Raw genomic sequence first — 20543 nt, forward strand, 5'->3', positions numbered from 1 at the left:
GGCACCTTTATGCAATCTTAAAAAGACTGACACTGCCTGACAGGGCATTACTGCCCTGACTGGCGTATGGGGCCCGATGAACAGAGGGGGCCCGCATCAGGCCCACTATCTTCCGCCCATCGGGCCCCAGTGGCAGGATTCTGCGGTTCAGAAACTGAACCTGCGTCCGAGATGCAGGTTCAATTAAACTCTATTGCCATGCAGGCCCACATGGCGATAGTTAAAAGCTGCCAGCCAATCGGAGGCTGGCAGCTGAGGCCAGTGCGCACGTCACCAGCATATATGACATCATTGTCATTTGTCGGCGAATACGCGCTTGAAATGCCTGAAGTGGACGTCAGCGCTGGAGTGCGGCCAGATAAGGAGAAAGTTTTTTTTATTTTTATTGAAAGTGGCCCGGGGCAGAATGGAGACAAGGAGCAGAATGGGAGACAGAGGGGCAGGATGGGAGACATGGGGCAGACTGGAGACATATGGACCATGTGTCTCCATCCTGCCCAGGGCAGAATGGAGACACAGGGCAGAATGGAGACACAGGGCAAAATGGAGACACAAGGGGCAGGATGGAGACACAGGGGGCAGGATGGAGACACAGGGGGCAGAATTGAGACACAGGGGGCATAACGGAGACACAGGGGGCAGGATGGAGACACAGGGGCAGAATGGAGACACAGGGGGTAGGATGGAGACACAGGGGGCAGGATGGAGACACGGGGCAGGATGGAGACACGGGGGCAGGATGGGGAGACAGTGGCAGAATGAAGACAGATGGGGCAGGAATATGGGGCAGGATGGAGATAGATGGGGCAGGATGGAGATACATGGTGCAGGATCATGGGGCAGGATGGAGACACATGCTGCAGGATCATGACGCAGGATGGATATGATGGAGACAGATGGGGCAGATGGGACAGGATCATGGGGCAGGATCAAGGGACAGGATCATGGGACAGATGGGGCAGAATCATGGGACAGATGGGGCAGGATCAAGGGACAGGATCATGGGACAGAATGGATACTCATGAGGGTAGGATGGGAAAACATATGGCTGGAGCCAGGAATGAGACACATGGGGGCCAGGATGGGAATTATTATTATCATAGGGGCTAATTAAGGGATATTATTACTGCAGTGATGTATTTATTTTATTTTTGAGGATACTGTTTTAAATGGGGGAGCGGTACTGTTACAGTGCAGAGCGACACTATGTCGCCTTCTTCATCTGGTGTAGTTTAGAAGTTGGGAAAAAAATAAGTAATGTCTTCTGCAAGCGGTGCTCTAGATAACTGTGTTATTTTCTGCAGAGACAAGCCCTGGCTGGAAGAAGTGATGGCGGTCTGTACTGGATGAAGATGATAAGTGAAGATGAAGGACTTCACCTAGAGATGTCACTGGTGAGTCAGTGTGTTACCTGTACACTGACACTATACACTGTATACTATATACAGAGATCCTGTGTACAATGTCACCAGTGATCACTGTATTACCTTTACACTGACACTATATACAGAGCTCCTATGTATAATGTCATTGATCACTGTATAACCTGTACACTGATACTGTATACAGAGCTCCTGTGTATAATGTCACCGGTAATCACTGTATTACCTGTACACTATACACTATATACAGAGCTCCTGTGTATAATGTCACTGGTAATCACTGTATTAGGACACTATAGTAGGACTCTGCATACTAAGTACAGATCTTCTGTGTATAATGTCGCTTATGGTGATATTAGTATTGCTTTTTTTTATTAATGATCAGTCACTATGTGGTGGTAATATGTTGTCCGGTCATGGTGTGGCGGTATTTGTTCCTTGTATGTGCTGTTATTTGGTCACTATGTGGTGGTAATATGTGGTCTACTCATGGTGTGGTGGTATTTGTCCCTTGTATGTGATATTATCCGGTCACTGTGGTGGTAATATGTGATCTGGTCATGGTGCATATGGTGCATCATTTTTCCCCTATGCTTGGTTAAAAAAAGTAACCATTACCGACTACCATATTTTTTGTTCTTGATTTCTTTCAGTGTTTCTTAAAGCCAAAAAGTTGCCATTTGAAATGACTTTAGTTTTGTGCCATGTCTGTGATCTGCTTTTTATCTACAAAATTAAATAACTGAATGAACATTCTCCAAGGCCGATGATTCCATAATTTTTGCCAGGGGTTGTAGTAGACAGTTTTGCAGAGTGGGTCTTTACGGACGCCTCATTACCAAATATGTGTACTTTTACAATGTATTTTTTATTTACATTAATAAATGTGTTACATAGTTACATAGTTATTAAGGTTGAAGGAAGACTTTAAGTCCATCTAGTTCAACCCATAGCCTAACATGCCCTAACATGTTGATCCAGGGGAAGGCAAAAAACCCCCATGTGGTAAGAGTAAGCTCCACCATGGGGAAAAAAATTCCTTCCCGACCCCACATACGGCAATCAGACTAGTTCCCTGGATCAACGCCTTATCAAGGAATCTAATATGTATACCCTGTAACATTATACTTTTCCAGGAAGTTATCCAGTCCCCTCTTAAATTTAAGTAATGAATCACTCATTACAACATCATACGGCAGAGAGTTCCATAGTCTCACTGCTCTTACAGTAAAGAATCCGCGTCTGTTATTATGCTTAAACCTTCTTTCCTCCAGACGTAGAGGAGGCCCCCTTGTCCCTGTCACCGGTCTATGATTAAAAAGATCAGCAGAAAGGTCTTTGTACTGTCCCCTCATATATTTATACATTAACATAAGATCACCCCTTAGCCTTCGTTTTTCCAAACTAAATAGCCCCTAAATGTGTTTATTGGAAAAATATTTGTTTCTTATTTTTCTTTGTTTGAGGATTTTTGTTCAATATTATTACACTTTCAAATTTTTTTTTTAACTATTTTACATTGTCCCAGGATGAGACATCACTGTATTATATCAGATTGATGATCAGATGTTGTGCAATGCATCTGCACTGCAGAACATCAGAGTAGTGACTGACAGGCAGGGAAGAAGGCGTCTCAGGTCCTGTTCTCTGCAGGCACTGGAAAGCCACCTTCCTTGAAGGACCCCACGGCCATCTTGCGGCCGGCGGTCTCCGTGGAGACCATCAGGACAACGTGATCGCGACTCATTCCCTGCTCGATTCTCCTCGATGTCACTGTCACTATCGCTAGCACCGATAGTGGGTGTTACTGCAGGGTGTCAGCTCTCACACAGAGCGGACACCTGCACCTGATCACCACGGCGCACAGCATGAGGCCGCGTGATCAGTGCGCCATACCTGTACTGCTGTTTGCTGGAACGCAGGTCCCTCAGAGCAGTACATGTACGGCGCATGTCGGGAAGGGGTTAAATTCCTTAAATTTAGGCAAAATAAAGTTTTTAAAATGAACATTTCAGTTATTGAAGGAAAAGTTATTAAAAAATCAAAATAACAACCAAAATGTAAACTTATCATCTGGTACTGAAATCTTTAGCCTCAACAATGCTAAACTTTTGTAATATCTAGAGATTAGACTTTCTTCCTGCGGAGGAATTTTTAGCAGAGTAACTATAGTTCAGCTATGGGGTAGCAGTATAAACCATTAATTATCTATTTAAGGCACTGCCACAGCATCTCAAAGATTTGATTATATCATTGTAAAAAGATGTATTGGGCTGTAGCAAAATGAAGCCAATAGCAGTAAATGGCACATATTAATTAAGGAGTCATTAATGACTTGATGAATCTCATTGCTCCAGTATAGCTCACCCATCTCTGTTCATTTTCCTGCAGCAGTAACATGATTTTTACCCAAAGCATTGGCCTCAGCTGTGATGCTAAGGTGGATGCCATAAGAACGCTGAGACAAGTGATTGGCTGCAGTGGACACAAGAGTAGATGGCAGAGAATTTAACAGAGACAGGTAGAGCACTGAAGCAGTGGCTCAAGAGCGAGAAGGGATCCATCAGGTAAATAATGTTATTTTTTTATGCCATTTACTCTCTTCTGAAAATGTTTTTGTTAATCCCTCACTTTTTTTGTTTGGTTTCTTTTTAGCCATTCGGAAGTGGACGTCCTTCTGCTCTTTGGATTATTACATTGATGCATAACCCAACTGCACTGAGTTTCAGACCGGACATTCTTTTTCTGCTACATCTTAAAATTCATGATGCTATAATTATGGCAAGTTCCCAAGTCTAGAAGGCATCAGACTATCCAGACAGCATCTCACTACAGGTGGTATTATATTCTTATTGAAGAATACAGGGTCAGCTTTATATTACATCACATATAAGTGGAATCATGTTTCCAATAAGTTCCATATTCAACTTGTAAGTTCACAAATCATTATCCCATAAAGCTTTATTAAACTTCATGTAAAATGTACAAAAAAAAAAACAAACAGAAACATAACAAGATATATACATCTTGTTTGTTTGTTTACAAATGTCCAGCCTTTTTTTCTGGACATTGTTTATTTTTCTAAAGTTGGAACCAATAGGGGAATGCCAACTGTTCACGCTGTTTTAGACACACACTATTGAGCTCTCTTGTCACAAAGGATGGACAGAAAAAATTTGAACTTTTCTTCATATATTTCAAATATGAAATCTTTAAAGGGAAGCAAAGGCAACAATCCTAGAATGCTATCATTTTTTGATTAATGGAGGTTTGACTGTCAAGTTCATCATGAACACAGAGATTGAAGATGCCTTGGCACTTTATTAGCACTATGTCAACTGGTATGTTTTGCCCAACGCAGAAGTGCTCGAAAGATGGTTGGAAGAGAAGCTGTGCAAGCTAAAGTTGTAAAGCTTTGAGTGACTCTTTAAACAGGACCTGTTAGTGCTCCTGACATATCTGTTTTAGTAAATGTGAAAAGAGTGAAACCAACTCACCTAGTCGGATCTTTGGCATGTAATAGCAAGAAAGCCGTGTGACCACATGTATGCATCCAGAAAGGTAAAAAAAGAGGATGAATTCCAGCTCCTAAAATGATAAAGTTTATTCCATAATTAGAAAACAATGAATCCACATGTGATCAAGGCAACACGTTTCAAACACTCACAGGCATTCTTTTTCTCAGAGTTGTTAACGTGGTGTTTTGATCACCTGTGGATTCATTGTTTTACAATTATGGAATAAACTTTGGAATTTTAGGAGCTGAAATTCCTTCTCTTTTTTACATTTCTGTTTCAGTATATACATGTATTTTACAGAACATTTCTGGAACAACTATTCTAAGAACTCTGCATGTGCTGTTCCTATGTTCTCCCTACTGGCCTTGTCAAATACATTGACAAATGGGTGTCCCTAAAGAGTCTTGCACTGTCCAATCAGTGCTATTAGTGTCAGATTGTGCAGAAGCACAAGGGGAATGTAACGCACTGGGTGGTGGAACCACTGTGCCATGATCCGAGGAGAGCCTTGAGGAGTGTTACTAGATGGATCACCATGTCCGATCTCGGGTGCATAGCGGTTGATGATACTGCGATATGAGGAGGGATGAGGAAGGCGGAACCAGGTGCTACTCCAGGGTGATGGCAGCTTACCCCCAAGGGACAGGAGGCAGGAAAGGCCAGGAATGGTGGACTTGGCAACTACTTGCTGGCACAACTGGTATAGTGACTGGCATGACAAACACATAGGCAGGCAGGTACTGGTGGGCAAGATTGGTATCTTGGCAGACAGGTGCAGGCAGGCATGCCTGGTAAACAGGCAAGCGGTCACAGCTGATAGACAGATGGGCAAGCACAGCTAATAGACAGGCAGGGGCATGGCTGATTGACAGGCTGGCAGTCACGGGTGATAGTCAGGTATACTGGGATACGTGCACTGGGACCTGAGAACTAGCAAGCGTGTTTTAGAAACAGACGTTGCACAAGCACCTCCCATCAGGTGGAGCTGCCTTAAATAATAGGTGTCTCCCAGCCATTGGCTGGGAACACGTTAAGATGGCATGGGATGTTGAATTCCATTTTATCATTAGTTTTCTTAGTTGTGATTTTTGTCTTATATTATTATTTTTTTTATAAATATGTCCTCCATGTTTTTATAACCTTTTAAATAAAACTAATGTCTATAACATATTCCAGGAAGTTTTTTTAATATTTCTTTCAATTGTGCAGTATACTGTATACTGTGGAAATTTCTTGATGTATACAGAGTACTGTAGATAGACCAAAGAGGATATTCAAAGGATATGTATAAATGATATCCTTTTGTCATTTGCCTGGCCCACTAAAAGCTATGGGTATGTTTGTCATTTACAATGGGAACACTACACTAAATGTGCATTAACTGTAAAACTGGAGTGGTACAAGAGTCCTAATAAATAATATAACGCACAATTGTTGCTCAATGTAAAACACAATATGATATCAGCTATGGTGTGAGGTTTTCACCCCCATTCAAAATACCCTCAGGGGTTAACTAACAAATATAGCCTGGAGGGGTCCCCAAATATTAAAACATAACCTTTAATCAATTATTAAAAGCACAAATATCACAAACAAACCAAATAAAGTGCTCGTGCAAACCAGTGGTCATTAAAAAATGTTTTGGTCTCACCACTGTTGACGGACAAAAGATTCCGGCCTCCTTCCGGAAGTACTTCGCCGAAAAATGGATCCACACAAGAAAAAGAGGAATATATATGGGGAGAGAGACATAAGCGGTATGTAATGATTTCCTAGACTACCTGTCGTGCCCCAGTATTGCTCCTGTCCTAACAAGGACAGGCCCCAAGTGGACCCTATAGTGTACCTCCAATGATATGGGGCTAAATACTCCCTACGCGTTTCTTCCCCAATGGTGGGGATTCATCAGGGAAGTATGAAAAAACTAATCCTGCCCGTAAGTCAAAAAAGTCCCTGCAGTGGCAAGGTGCCAGGTCAAAGAAAGTGACTGCCCATGTCACTGTCAAGATGAGTCAATGCAAAACACATCAGCTGTACCAGGATAGTGTCATAATATCATATACATTAAAATATCAATGTCTCAATATCACTATATATATATATATATATATATATATATATATATATATATATACAGTACAGACCAAAAGTTTGGACACACCTTCTCATTTAAAGATTTTTCTGTATTTTCATGACTATGAAAATTGTACATTCACGCTGAAGGCATCAAAACTATGAATTAACACATGTGAAATTATATACTTAACAAAAAAGTGTGAAACAACTGAAAATATGTCTTATATTCTAGGTTCTTCAAAGTAGCCACCTTTTGCTTTGATGACTGCTTTGCACACTCTTGGCATTCTCTTGATGAGCTTCAAGAGGTAGTCACCGGGAATGGTTTTCACTTCACAGGTGTGCCCTGTCAGGTTTAATAAGTGGGATTTCTTGCCTTATAAATGGCGTTGGGACCATCAGTTGTGTTGTACAGAAGTCTGGTGGATACACAGCTGATAGTCCTACTGAATAGACTGTTAGAATTTGCATTATGGCAAGAAAAAAGCAGCTAAGTAAAGAAAAATGATTGGCCATCATTACTTTAAGAAATGAAGGTCAGTCAGTCCGAAAAATTGGGAAAACTTTGAAAGTGTCCCCAAGTGCAGTGGCAAAAACCATCAAGCGCTACAAAGAAACTGGCTCACATGAGGATCGCCCCAGGAAAGGAAGACCAAGAGTCACCTCTGCTTCTGAGGATAAGTTTATCCGAGTCACCAGCCTCAGAAATCGCAGGTTAACAGCAGCCCAGCTTAGAGACCAGGTCAATGCCACACAGAGTTCGAGCAGCAGACACATCTCTACAACTGTTAAGAGCAGCCTTTGTGCAGCAGGCCTTCATGGTAAAATAGCTGCTAGGAAACCACTGCAAAGGACAGGCAACAAGCAGAAGAAAAATTGTTCCAGCTTCTTCATAAAACACAGCTGTGACAAAGACCGCAAGGTCGAAACGCGTAGCTCTCTTCACATGTGCTATGGCATTGTCCCAGGAGTGTGTCCCTTTCTATTTTAATATGTTGGATTAAAGTATCAAATTTTATGAAGAAGCTGGAACAATTTTTCTTTGTTGTTGGGATTCTACTACGTCGTGTCAGGACGAAGTTCCGTGCCTCTTGCATCTATCGGTGAGCTGGCTTTTTTTCTCTTTTTTGTTTAACAAGCAGAAGAGACTTGTTTGGGCTAAAGAACACAAGGAATGGACTTTAGACCAGTGGAAATCTGTGCTTTGGTCTGATGAGTCCAAATTTGAGATCTTTGGTTCCAACCACCGTGTCTTTGTGCGACACAGAAAAGGTGAACGGATAGACTCTACATGCTTGGTTCCCACCGTGAAGCATGGAGGAGGAGGTGTGATGGTGTGGGGGTGCTTTGGTGGTGACACTGTTGGGGATTTATTCAAAATTGAAAAATATTTAGAATTGAGAGTCCTCAGTGGTTGATACCTTTTAATGGCTAACTGAAAAGATGGTAACAAATTGCAAGCTTTCGACACTACACAGGACTCTTCATCAGGCAAAGACTAAAAGAAATTCTGATGAATCACATATTTATGCACAACATAGCACAGAAAAAAAAAGAAAGAAAAAAAAAAGGATAAGACAGGTGACATGAAGCAGAATTACCATGAGTGATAAACAGTTATGTCCATAAATATTGGGCCAGTTCTTAGATAAGGATTGTTTTATTGTCCTGTGACTGGGGTCTGGTTCTGTTGTGATGACCCCTCATAGTCTGAGGGGTAAGTTCCTTAGTTGATGTAAAAAGACATAAATCCATGCAACACATTCATTCCTGCAGTGAGACTGTCAAAGATCGTCATCAGTTCATATTCCCATACTCTTCTGTATCTCTTAGATTTGAAGCTAGATTTGAAGCAAAATTGAAGGCATGCTGAACCAGCATGGCTACCACAGCATCTTGCAGCGGCATGCTATTCCATCCGGTTTGCGTTTAGTTGGACCTTCATTTATTTTTCAACAGGACAATGACCCCAAACACACCACCAGGCTGTGTAAGGGCTATTTGACCAAGAAGGAGAGTGATGGGGTGCTACGTCAGATGACCTGGCCTCCACAGTCACCAGACCTGAACCCAATCAAGATGGTTTGGGGTGAGCTGGACGGCAGAGTGAAGGCAAAAGGGCCAACAAGTGCTAAGCATCTCTGGGAACTCCTTCAAGATTGTTGGAAGACCATTCCCGGTGACTACCTCTTGAAGCTCATCAAGAAAATGCTAAGAGTGTGCAAAGCAGTCATCAAAGCAAAAGGTGGCTACTTTGAAGAACCTAGAATATAAGACATATTTTCAGTTGTTTCACACTTTTTTGTTAAGTATATAATTCCACATGTGTTAGTTCATAGTTTTGATGCCTTCAGTGTGCATGTACAATTTTCATAGTCATGAAAATACAGAAAAATCTTTAAATGAGAGGGTGTGTCCAAACTTTTGGTCTGTACTGTATATATATATATATATATATTGAAGGTTTGTCTTTCTCAGGTTTCAAAGAACCTCTTTAAAAGCTTGGCATTACTAAAATTAAAACAACATCACCATTTAGTCAAAAAGAGGTCACAGACATCAGCTGATGCCGTTCAGGAGTTTTATTATTGGACCGCATTTCTGGAGGTTTCTCCAGAGCTGGCTAATTTCCTTCCAGACCACACAGGCATTGTACTGTGTATACATTAAGACATTTAGGGTCTGGAGGAGGAAAGCTTGCATGTACCAACACATGTGGTTTCAGCTAAGATAGCTAGATGAATTAGCGTTAGCATTCTGTTAGGCTCGAAAAATGTCTGAAAAGTATCAGTATGAAATGATAGCATGAAATAACAATAGGAAACTCGTGGGTGCTGCTTGGCCTGATATATATATATATTTACTGACATCCATAGTAATGTATCCAATAGAATATATGGAATACAATGCTTATTTACCCCAATTCTCACGACCGAATTAAACAAAGAAAAGCATACAGTTTCCCTTATATCGCGTCTTCCACACAGAGCTGACTCTAGTAACACAGAGGTTCAAAATATACAGTATTTCTATAAATATTCTGTTAATATTGATTGACAAATATTTATTACAATTGATATTGTGCCTGGATATTATTTTGTAGCAAAACTTTATGGTAGTTTTGTGAGTCCCAGAATTTGTTTCTGAGGACATTTGGCCCTCATGTGCCATGTCACTGCAACCTCTAAAGCAAAACCCGTGCCTGATTCTGTTGACCCCAGACATACCTAATATATGTGCCTGCTTCAGAGTATGTGCACACGTTCAAGTTTTTTCGCGATAAAAATGCTATAAAAACTCATTAAAAATGCATACGTTATGCATCCTATCATTTAGAATGCATTCTGCAATTTTTGTGCACATGATGCGTTTTTACCGCATAGCGGTAAAAAAATGAGCATGTTCATTAATTTTGCGGATTTTCCGCGTTTTTGCCGCTATTCTATGCAAAAAAACGCACAAAAAAACGCGTCAATAACACGTCAAAAACCCATGAAAAACGCGAAAAAAACGCATGCGGATTTCTGGCAGAAATGTCCGGTTTTTGTCAGGAAAATTTCTGCAAGAAATCCTGACATGTGCACATACCCTCACAGTGTACAACAGAAACAATATTACTCCCATAGATAGTATCATGAAACCACATGGAGCCTTGCAAACAGTGCCACCAAAAGGTACAGCATTCCCACCGTGTTCCGTGTCTTCTACAGCACAAGGGAAGTGGTCATGATATTCACAATGTAATGATGAAAACAGGTAAGAACTAGTGATGAGCGAGTGTACTTGTTGCTCAGGTTTTCCCGAGCACGCTCTGGTGGTCTCCGAGTATTTGTGAGTGCTCGTTTTTCGTTTCGTTTTTGTCGATGCAGCTGCATGATTTACATCTTCTAGCCAGCCTGAGTACATGTGGGGGTTGCCTGGTTGCTAGGGAACCCCCACATGTATTCAAGCTGTCTAGCAGCCGCAAATCATGCAGCTGTGTCAACAAAATCTAAATCTTTGAGCCAGGGCCGGCATCAGCACCCGGTGCACTCGGGCAAGTGCCGAGGCCCTAGCGAGAAGGGGGGCCCGTTTTGATAAGTGCGACCAACTTTTTACTATTGATGCTGCCTATACAGCATCAATAGTAAAAAGAAATAATGTTAAAAATAATAAAAAAATAAAAAATAGTGATATACTCACTTTACGGCATCTCCCGCAGCCTTCCCGATGCTCGTGATGCTCCCGGCAGCTCCCATTCCCAGTGATCCTTTGCGACAATAACCCCAGATGACGTTGGATCATGAGAGACAGCTACGTCATCACTGGTCAATGTCGCAAAGGATCACTGGGAACGGGAGCTGCCGGGAGCATCGCTAAGGCCTGGGCTGGATCCGGGGGCTGCCAGAAGGTGAGTATATAACTATTTTTTATTTTAATTACAGGGATATGGTGCTCTGTTCCTGAAGGAGAGTCTCCTCTCCTCCACACCCGGGTGCTATATACTACGTGGCTGTGTTATATACTACGTGGGCTGTGTTATATACTACGTGGCTGTGTAATATGCCACGTGGCTGTGCTATATACTACATGGGCTGTGTTATATGCTACGTGACTGCTATATACTACGTTGGCCGTGTTATATACTACGTGACTGTGTTATATACTATGTGGCTGTGTTATATGCTATGTGGGCTGTGTTATATACTACATGGCTGTGCTATATACTACGTGGCTGTGCTATATGCTATGTAGGCTGTGCTATATAATACATGGCTGTGTTATATACTAGATGGCTGTGTTATATACTACGTGGGCTGTGCTATATACTATGCGGCTCTGCTATATACTAGATGGGCTGTGTTATATGCTACATGGCTGTGTTATATGTTATGTGGCTGTACTATATACTATGTGGCTGTGCTATATACTACGTGGCTGTGTTATGTACTATGTGGCTGTGCTATATGCTACGTGGCTGTGCTATATACTATGTGGGCTGTGTTATATACTACATGGGCTGTGTTATATACTATGTGGCTGTGTTATATACTATGTGAGCTGTGTTATATACTATGTGGCTGTGCTATATACTACATGGCTGTGTTACATACTACATGGGCTGTGTTATATGCTACATGGCTGTGCTATATACTATGTGGCTATGCTATATGCTATGTGGCTGTGCTATATACTATGTGGCTGTGTTAAATGCTACGTGGCTGAGCTATATACTACGTGGCTGTGCTATATACTACATGGCTGTGCTATATGCTTCATGGCTGTGCTATATACTATGTGGCTGTGCTATATACTATGTGGCTGTGTTATATGCTATGTGGCTGTGCTATATACTACGTGGCTGTGCTATATATGGTACACATTTTGCACTTTTACAAATGTTTTACGTTAATGCTTTCTAATGTTTACTTTAAAAGTTTTCCATTAAAAATTGTCATATTCAATGTATGCAGTTCTTTCTTTGCAGCAAGTTTAGCTAACAATACCTACTGTTACCTACTGGTAACTGAGGAAGAGGGAGTAGGTCACAAAAATTGGCATATAAGGGATTGACGTATATAAAGCCCGTCTGCTGTATGGTATTGTAGAATTTGCAATAGCTATCACTCATGTAAGAAGTGAAATCTGGCATTGTATATTTCTCTGCTGTATCTGTGCATCATGAATCGTCGTTTGTGTTAAAGGGGGGGCTCACTGAGACTCTTTCGCATGGGGCCCTCAAAAACCTGGAGCTGGCTCCGCTCCAAGCACTCACAAATACTCGGAGACCACCCGAGCGTGCTCAGGAAAACCTGAGCAACGAGTATACTCACTCATCACTAGTAAGAACCTTACCCACATCTCTCATTGGAGGCATGATTATAAATTGTCCGTGGACATCACATACAAATACTGTATTCAAAGATCTACATAGACCTGACAGAACTTGTGTCATTAGTTTACATTGTAATTTCCAACATAAAACCTGGATAATACAAGATAGACATATTGTGTAAGTACATCTCCAAACCAGAGGTACTGTTCTAGATCATTGTCACATCGCAATGTTCTTAAATGTCAACTTAAAGACGGTTATATTCATTCATTATTTAAAGTTCTCTTGTACTTCTAGGACACAAAACACAGAGAAAGTGATAGAGTTTATAATTTGCCATTCCTACTTTAACCACTACAGATCTGTAAGGACGTAAGTTATTACTATAGTTAGAAAATCTCCACAAAGGTTAAAATGTGGGGAGGTATTCACTTTCCTATAAAAACAAACAAACTGGTTGGAGAATAGTAGGTCAAAAAATTGGTGAGATCAGAGGTCTTCCTTGCAGTGGATTAACCAGATAACATGATATGTCAAATGTTGTTATCACAAATGGGAAAATCTCCTTTTTTCATCCCGTTTCCAGAGACAAAATGTTTAGGTTTATTACTGAGACACTATCAGAACATGGGCTGTCCTCATCCAGAGGTTTGGAACCTTGGTGTTAAGACTAGGGTTGAGCGAAACGGGTCGATCATTTTCAAAAGTCGCCGACTTTTGGCTAAGTCGGCGTCTCATGAAACCCGATCCGACCCCTGTGCTTGTCGGCCATGCGGTACGCGACTTTCGCGCCAAAGTCGCGTTTCAATGACGCGAAAAGCGCCATTTCTCAGCCAATGAAGGTGAACGCAGAGTGTGGGCAGCGTGATGACATAGATCCTGGTCCCCACCATCTTAGAGAAGGGCATTGCAGTGATTGGCTTGCTGTCTGCGGCGTCACAGGGGCTATAAAGGGGCGTTCCCGCCGACCGCCATCTTACTGCTGCTGATCTGAGCTTAGGGAGAGGTTGCTGCCGCTTCGTCAGAAGCAGGGAGAGCGTTAGGCAGGGTCCACTAACCACCAAACCGCTTGTGCTGTAGCGATTTCCACTGTCCAACACCACCTTCGGTGTGCAGGGACTGTGGAAGCTATTTTTTTTTTTTTTCCTCAGCGCTGTAGCTCATTGGGCTGCCCTAGAAGGCTCCGTGATAGCTGTATTGCTGTGTGTACGCCACTGTGGAAACCAACTGCTTTTTTCAAAGCACATATCCTCTTGTTCCTTTCTGCACAGCTATCTTTTTTGTTTGTCCACACTTTTTATTTAATTTGTGCATCAGTCCACTCCTACTGCTGCCTGCCATACCTGGCTTAGATTACTGCAGGGAGATAGTAATTGTAGGACAGTCCCTGTTTTTTTTTTTTTTTTTTTGTGGGAGATTAAGATTGGCATTTCTGCTACAGTGCCATCCCTGTGTGTGCCATCTCTCACTGAGTGGGCCATAGAAAGCCTATTTATTTTTTCCGTGATTTGTGTTCTAAATTCTACCTCAACACAAAAACACTACATCAATCAGTGGTAGAAAAATATTGGCCTCAGTCAGGGCTTGTGTGCCACTGCTGTGTGTGCTATCTCTTATTCAGTGGGCTATAGAAAGCCTATTTATTTATTTATTTTTTTTCTTATTATTTGGTTTCTAAAGTCTCCCTGAAAAAAAAAAAATAAATAAAAAAACAGTGGGAGAGTAATATTGCCCTTTCAGCTTGTGTGCCAGTCTTGACTCCTGGGTGTGCCACCTCTCTCTCTCATTCAGTGGGCCATAGAAAGGCTATTTATTTTTTTGGTTTTTTTAATATTATTTGGTTTCTAAAGTCTCCCTGAAAAAAAAAAAAAACATAAAAAAACAGTGGGAGAGTAATATTGCCCTTTCAGCTTGTGTGCCAGTCTTGACTCCTGGGTGTGCCACCTCTCTCCCTCTCATTCAGTGGGCCATAGAAAGCCTATTTTTTTTTTTTTTAAATATTATTGGGTTTCTAAAGTCTCCCTTAAAAAACAAAAAATACATAAAAAAACAGTGGGAGAGTAATATTGCCCTTTCAGCTTGTGTGCCAGTCTTGACTCCTGGGTGTGCCACCTCTCTCCCTCTCATTCAGTGGGCCATAGAAAGCCTATTTATTTTTTTTTTAAATATTATTGGGTTTCTAAAGTCTCCCTTAAAAAACAAAAAATACATAAAAAAACAGTGGGAGAGTAATATTGCCCTTTCAGCTTGTGTGCCAGTCTTGACTCCTGGGTGTGCCACCTCTCTCTCATTCAGTGGGCCATAGAAAGCATTTTTTTTTTTTTCCTTGATTTGTGTTCTAAAATCTACCTCAACACAAAAACACTACATCAATCAGTGGGAGAAAAATATTGGCCTCAGTCAGGGCTTGTGTGCCACTGCTGTGTGTGCTATCTCTCATTCAGTGGGCTATAGAAAGCCTATTTATTTATTTATTTTTTTTCTTATTATTTGGTTTCTAAAGTCTCCCTGAAAAAAAAAATACATAAAAAAACAGTGGGAGAGTAATATTGCCCTTTCAGCTTGTGTGCCAGTCTTGACTCCTGGGTGTGCCACCTCTCTCTCTCATTCAGTGGGCCATAGAAAGGCTATTTATTTTTTTGGTTTTTTTAATATTATTTGGTTTCTAAAGTCTCCCTGAAAAAAAAAAAAAACATAAAAAAACAGTGGGAGAGTAATATTGCCCTTTCAGCTTGTGTGCCAGTCTTGACTCCTGGGTGTGCCACCTCTCTCTCATTCAGTGGGCCATAGAAAGGCTATTTATTTTTTTGGTTTTTTTAATATTATTTGGTTTCTAAAGTCTCCCTGAAAAAAAAAAAAACATAAAAAAACAGTGGGAGAGTAATATTGCCCTTTCAGCTTGTGTACCAGTCTTGACTCCTGGGTGTGCCACCTCTCTCCCTCTCATTCAGTGGGCCATAGAAAGCCTATTTATTTTTTTTTTAAAATATTATTGGGTTTTTAAAGTCTCCCTTAAAAAACAAAAAATACATAAAAAAACAGTGGGAGAGTAATATTGCCCTTTCAGCTTGTGTGCCAGTCTTGACTCCTGGGTGTGCCACCTCTCTCTCTCATTCAGTGGGCCATAGAAAGGCTATTTATTTTTTTGGTTTTTTTAATATTATTTGGTTTCTAAAGTCTCCCTGAAAAAAAAAAAAAAAAAAAAAAACAGTGGGAGAGTAATATTGCCCTTTCAGCTTGTGTGCCAGTCTTGACTCCTGGGTGTGCCACCTCTCTCTCTAATTGTGGGCCATAGAAAGCCTTTTTTTTTTTTTTTTTTTAAATATTATTGGGTTTCTAAAGTCTCCCTTAAAAAACAAAAAATACATAAAAAAACAGTGGGAGAGTAATATTGCCCTTTCAGCTTGTGTGCCAGTCTTGACTCCTGGGTGTGCCACCTCTCTCTCATTCAGTGGGCCATAGAAAGCATTTTTTTTTTGTTTTTTTTAATATTATTTGGTTTCTAAAGTCTCCCTGAAAAAAAAAAAAACATAAAAAAACAGTGGGAGAGTAATATTGCCCTTTCAGCTTGTGTGCCAGTCTTGACTCCTGGGTGTGCCACCTCTCTCTCTCATTCAGTGGGCCATAGAAAGGCTATTTATTTTTTTTGTTTTTTTAATATTATTTGGTTTCTAAAGTCTCCCTGAAAATAAAAAAAACAAAACTTAAAAAAACAGTGGGAGAGTAATATTGCCCTTTCAGCTTGTGCGCCAGTCTTGACTCCTGGGTGTGCCACCTCTCTCTCTCTAATTGTGGGCCATAGAAAGCCTTTTTTTTTTTGTTTTTTTTTAATATTATTTGGTTTCTAAAGTCTCCCTGAGGAAAAAAAATAAATAAATTAGGTGGGAGATTAATATTGACATTAGTGCTTGAGTGACAGTCCTGCGTGTGTGTCATCTCTGTGATTTTGTGCCACAGAAAACAGAGTGTGTAACATTGTGCCTGATTTTCCTTGTGGTCTCACCAACCTGTTAAGGGATATTGAAATCATACTGAAGTTATAGCTCACCGTGTAAGTTGTTTGACAGCAACAAATAAAGTTACTTTGGTTAAGATTTTAAAACAATGAGGAAGTCTGGTGCAAGAGGTCGTCGTGGGCGTTCATTGTCAGCTGGTAATGATGGTAGTGGTAGTGGAGCATCAGGTGGTCGTGGGGATAAAAATATTCCACCTAAGTCTGGAGCTGTGGAGCCAGTTTCGTCGTCAGGCTACACAAGGCCTCGAACGCTCTCTTTTCTGGGAGTAGGAAAACCGCTTTTAAAGGCGGAGCAGCAACAGCAAGTTTTGGCTTACATTGCAGACTCAGCCTCTAGCTCTTTTGCCTCCTCTTCAGAAACTGGTAAATGTAAAAGCAGCGCGTCGCTTGTGGATGTTCACGGTCAGGGACAAGTCGCTTCCTTGTCCTCCTCAGCAAAAACTACAACAAGAGAGAAGGATGCAGCAGGCGACACAACGGGTCACTCCATGGAGCTCTTTACACATACCGTCCCTGGCTTAGAAAGTGAAACATTTAACAGGCCATGCCCATTACAAGTAGATTCTGACATGGAGTGCACTGATGCACAGCCACAGCCAGAGTACTATGCTGCTCCTTTGACTCAGACCACCACATTGCCCTCTCAGGGTACAGATCCACAATCAGACCCTGATGAGACTATGTTGCCCCGCCACGAACGCTATACCACCGACCGACACAGTGACACAGACGAAGTTGCACACGAGCTCGAAGAGGAGGTAATAGATGACCCAGTTATTGACCCCGATTGGCAGCCATTGGGGGAACAGGGTGCAGGCGGCAGTAGTTCAGAAGCGGAGGTGGAGGAGGGGCCGCAGCAGGCATCAACATCGCAACAGGTTCCATCTGCCGGGCCCGTATCTGGCCCAAAACGCGTGTCAAAGCCAAAACCTGTTGGAGGACAGCGTGGCCATCCGGTTAAAGCTCAGTCTGCAATCCCTGAAAAGGGATCCGAGTCTAGGAAGAGTGCAGTCTGGCATTTTTTTAAACAACATCCAACTGATCAGCGCAAAGTCATCTGTCAAAAATGTTCAACTAGCTTAAGCAGAGGTCAGAATCTGAAAAGTCTAAATACTAGTTGCATGCATAGACACTTAACCACCATGCATTTTCAAGCCTGGACTAACTACCAAACGTCCCTTAAGGTTGTAGCACCCTCGGCCAATGAAGCTAGTCAGCAACGCAACATCCCTTCCGTCACTGTAAGGCCACCATTTTCCGCACCACCGGCAGTATCTGTGCAGGTTTCTTTGCCAGCCAAAAGCAGTCAGGGTCAGGGAATCACCAGTTTTGTAGGAGGAAATATTGCATCTAGGGCACCGGCGGAAACAATACCGTCTCCAACCGTCTCTCAGTCTGCCATGTACACCGGCACACCCGAAAGTTCCACGATCTCCAGCTCTCCAGTCCAGCTCACCCTACATGAGACTCTGGTTAGAAAAAGGAAGTACTTATCCTCGCATCCGCGTACACAGGGTTTTAACGCCCACATAGCTAGACTAATCTCGTTAGAGATGATGCCCTACCGGTTAGTTGAAAGCGAAGCTTTCAAAGCCCTGATGGAGTACGCTGAACCACGATACGAGCTACCCAGTCGACACTTTTTTTCCAGAAAAGCCATTCCAGCCCTGCACCAGCATGTTAAACAGCGCATCGTCCATGCACTCAGGCAATCTGTGAGTACAAAGGTGCACCTGACTACAGATGCATGGACCAGTAGGCATGGCCAGGGACGTTATGTGTCCATCACGGCACACTGGGTGAATGTGGTGGATGCAGGGTCCACAGGCGACATCAATTTAGGGACAGTTGTGCCTAGCCCACGGTCTAGGAAACAGTTGGCTGTAGGCGTTCGCACCCCCTCCTCCTCCTCCTCCTCGTCCTCCTGCAGAAGCTACAGCTCTTCCACAGAACGCAGTCTGCCAACCACTCCATCGGCAGATGACACTGTTGCACACCAGTTGTCCCATTATGGCCAGCTACTGCCAAGCGTCAGCAGGCTGTATTGGCTATGAAGTGTTTGGGCGACAACAGACACACCGCGGAAGTTCTGTCCGAGTTCTTGCAACAAGAAACGCAGTCGTGGCTGGGCACAGTAGATCTTGAGGCAGGCAAGGTAGTGAGTGATAACGGAAGGAATTTCATGGCTGCCATCTCCCTTTCCCAACTGAAACACATTCCTTGCCTGGCTCACACCTTAAACCTGGTGGTGCAGTGCTTATTGAAAACTTATCCTGGGTTCTCCGACCTGCTCCTCAAAGTGCGTGCACTTTGCTCACATATCCGACGTTCGCCTGTACACGCCAGCCGTATGCAGACCTATCAGCGGTCTTTGAACCTTCCCCAGCATCGCCTAATCATAGACGTTGCAACAAGGTGGAACTCAACACTGCACATGCTTCAGAGACTGTGCGAACAGAGGCGTGCTGTTATTTATTTGTGGGAGGATACACGGGCAGGCAGTAGGATGGCAGACATGGAGTTGTCAGGTGTGCAGTGGTCTAAGATACAAGACATGTGTCAAGTCCTTCAGTGTTTTGAGGAATGCACACGGCTGGTTAGTGCAGACAACGCCGTAATAAGCATGAGCATCCCCCTAATGCGTCTGCTGATGCAAAGTTTGACGCACATAAAGGAGCAGACGTCTGCACCAGAGGAAGAGGAAAGCCTTGATGACAGTCAGCCATTGTCTGGTCAGGGCAGTGTACAGGACGAGGTAGCGGGCGAAGAGGAGGTGGAGGACGAGGAGGATGATGGGGATGAGTATATTTTTAATGCCGAACCTTTCCCGGGGGCACAGGAAATTGGTTGCGTGTCACGGCCGGTTCTGGTTTTTTGAGGGACACAAGTGACGTAGATTTGCCTGCAACTGCCCCTCAACCAATCACAACCGGAGATTTGACAACTGGAACTTTGGCCCACATGGCGGATTATGCCTTACGTATCCTAAAAAGGGACACACGCATTACGAAAATGATGAACGATGACGATTACTGGTTGGCCTGCCTCCTTGATCCACGCTATAAAGGCAAATTGCAAAATATTATGCCACATGAGAACTTGGAACTAATATTAGCAACCAAACAATCAACTCTTGTTGACCGTTTGCTTCAGGCATTCCCAGCACACAGCGCACGTGATCGTTCTCACACGAGCTCCAGGGGGCAGCAGACTAGGAGTGTTAGGGGTGCACACATCAGAAGTGGCGTTGGACAGAGGGGTTTTCTGACCAGGTTGTGGAGTGATTTTGCTATGACCGCAGACAGGACAGGTACTGCTGCATCAATTGAAAGTGACAGGAGACAACATTTGTCCAGTATGGTTACTAACTATTTTTCATCCCTTATCGATGTTCTCCCTCAACCGTCATTCCCATTTGATTACTGGGCCTCCAAATTAGACACCTGGCCAGAATTGGCAGAATATGCATTGCAGGAGCTTGCTTGCCCGGCAGCAAGTGTCCTATCAGAAAGAGTATTCAGTGCTGCAGGTTCAATATTAACCGAAAAAAGGACTCGTCTGGCTACCCAAAATGTTGACGATCTAACATTCATTAAAATGAACCACAACTGGATTTCGAAATCTTTTGCCCCACCTTGCCCGGCCGACACCTAGCTTTCCTATGAAAAGCTCTTGCCTGTGAATTACTTTTCTAATGTCTAATTTGCTGCAGCTGATTGTACAGCATACGACATGTT

The sequence above is a fragment of the Ranitomeya variabilis genome, chromosome 2 (assembly GCF_051348905.1).
Source record: "Ranitomeya variabilis isolate aRanVar5 chromosome 2, aRanVar5.hap1, whole genome shotgun sequence".
Taxonomy (NCBI): Eukaryota; Metazoa; Chordata; class Amphibia; order Anura; family Dendrobatidae; genus Ranitomeya; species Ranitomeya variabilis.